Genomic DNA, 2,379 nt, shown 5'->3' with positions numbered 1-2,379 from the left:
ATTTCATTCTATCTTGTGTGGTATTTTACCTGAACCCTGTGACGGAATAATAAAGGTCATCATGATCACTTTTAATCCAAAAATGTGTAAAATTCAAATTTATCTTCAGTGTCATCATTATTCATATTAAGGAACATATTCATCAGGGATAATGTAATCCTATGGTTTAATTTGTCACTGATTCAATCTGTGCAGACGTATTTCCCAAAAGTACACATACTTATTTTAGTAACTATCTGTGAAACAGGAAACTGGAGCTTCCTGCTGTCATCTGCCGCATTAACCTTTGTGATTTATTGTCTTTCTAGCGGCATAGAGATAATCATCACATTATTACAACTTTGCGTGTTAAATTTTCTCTGAACACCTAATCTGTGAAATCCTCTGGACAAATGAAAATGTTCAATGTTCAAGCATAGTGTGCAATGAAAACCTGTATTAGCTTAATGTGACGGGTGTATCTGCAGGTAAAACTCACCACTGGTAAAAACACATGTGCTGTCGAGGTCTAGTTGAGAAAACAAGACACGTGTTACAAAGTCTTATTAGTCAGTGTAGTTTCAGTTACAGACACCAGCAAAGATATTTATCAATATACAAAGAGGACAAATGTACAAAAATGTCCTGACTTCTAATTGTGTAACAGTAATCCTGGTGTCAGTAATAAGGTAAATTATCTTGGTCACAGATGAGAAGACAGATAATGATGATATTCACAAGCAAAACACCAGGATGTACGCATAAGCAAACGTTCCTTTACGCAGCTTTAATGAGTGTACACACTGAGCGAAGGTGTTTCTGTTCACACTTCTCTTTTCTGCTCATTTTTTTTTGTCAAACTATAAAGAAAACAAAAGCATAAAGAAACTTGAAGTTGCTTATCATTCTGTGCAGACGTATTTTCCCACAAGTACACCTACTTATTTTAGTAACTATCTGTGAAACAGGAAACTGGAGCTTCCTGATGTCATCTGCCGCATTCACCACTGTTGATGTGGTTTATTGCGGCATAGAGATAATCATCACATTATTACAACTTTGAGTGTTAAATTTTCTCTGAACAGACCTAATCTGTGAAATCCTCTGGACAAATGAAAATGTTCAATGTTCAAGCATAGTGTGCAATGAAAACCTGTATTAGTACAGTTTGAAAATACAATGGATTCTTGAGAGTAGAAGTAAATACCTGTGCATTTTTTGGTCTTAATATAAACGTCAGTTCCTTCGAAATCACAGGTTCCTCCTGAAACGGTGGACACGAATGCCCGCCCTTGGTGCTGGCAGACAGAATCCGGTGGTAGGTTTCCGGCACATTCTTCGATGGGAGCAGCAAAGGAGACCAGCACGTTGTCGCAGAACACCCTAGCCACATGAGCTGCGCAGTCTGGATCCTCACAGTAAAACTGCTTAACTCCTTTTCTACCTGGCAAATACAACACACGTGAATAGTTTTGTTTTGTTTGTTTATTCTCTGGCTTTTTGTAATCACAAGAGATAAAGTTCTCTGACCTGCTGCAGCTGGAAAGCACTGAACGAGTTCAGAAATAAACTGAGACAGCAGAACGGTGAAGATCTGAACTGTCAACACAAAAGGTACAACATAAAATTAGAGGCTCTGTGGTTGTTTTTATTAATCTCAGTTTAAATTGCTGAGTTGTCAGACACCTACTGTTCATGTTGGAGGTCAGTGTGGAGAGAGCTTTCTGAATCACAATCCCTCTGATGATGTTGGAATAAACCTCGTCTCGGATGTGAGAGAACGTAGAGAGCCCGTACACACAATGATTTTACTGTGTACACAATGACAGGAGGAGGAAACCTGGAGTAATAGAAAATGATAAACTTTATTATTTAGTTCATACAGCCACAGCTTTGCACACAGGTTTAATTAATCACAGTCTCATCCGGCTTCAGATAAGGTCTCCTACGCAGTGAAGCTTCTCCACGTACTCACACAGCAACACTTACTACACTTTGTTGCTAACCAGGCACGTGCACAGATAGACCCCTAGTGCTGCTCAAGCACTGGCCCTTTTGCCCTGGATGAGAAAAGTGCCCTTCTGAAGGAGTCCAAGTTTTTCTTCATTCATCAATATTTCAGAATAAAAATGACTCTCTCTGTCATCAATTCCTCCCAAATGTGTTTTTGATATCTGACGGGCATTTATTTGTGTTCTTGTGAGAATTTCGCCCCGACGTGCTCCGCGGCGCTCACAATCCCCCCCCCCACGCCTCTCCCTCCTCCTCCTCCTCATGCAGCTGAGCGCCAAACGGCTGCAGCCACTTCTCCTCTGACCCGCAGCATCAGACAAACACGTAATGATGGTGTTTGTGCAATCCTCCGACGTTGTTTGGTGATAAATGAGCCACAACATTAGC

The sequence above is a fragment of the Pleuronectes platessa genome, chromosome 4 (assembly GCF_947347685.1).
Source record: "Pleuronectes platessa chromosome 4, fPlePla1.1, whole genome shotgun sequence".
NCBI lineage: Eukaryota > Metazoa > Chordata > Actinopteri > Pleuronectiformes > Pleuronectidae > Pleuronectes > Pleuronectes platessa.
Note: the sequence above shows the minus strand (reverse complement) of the source record.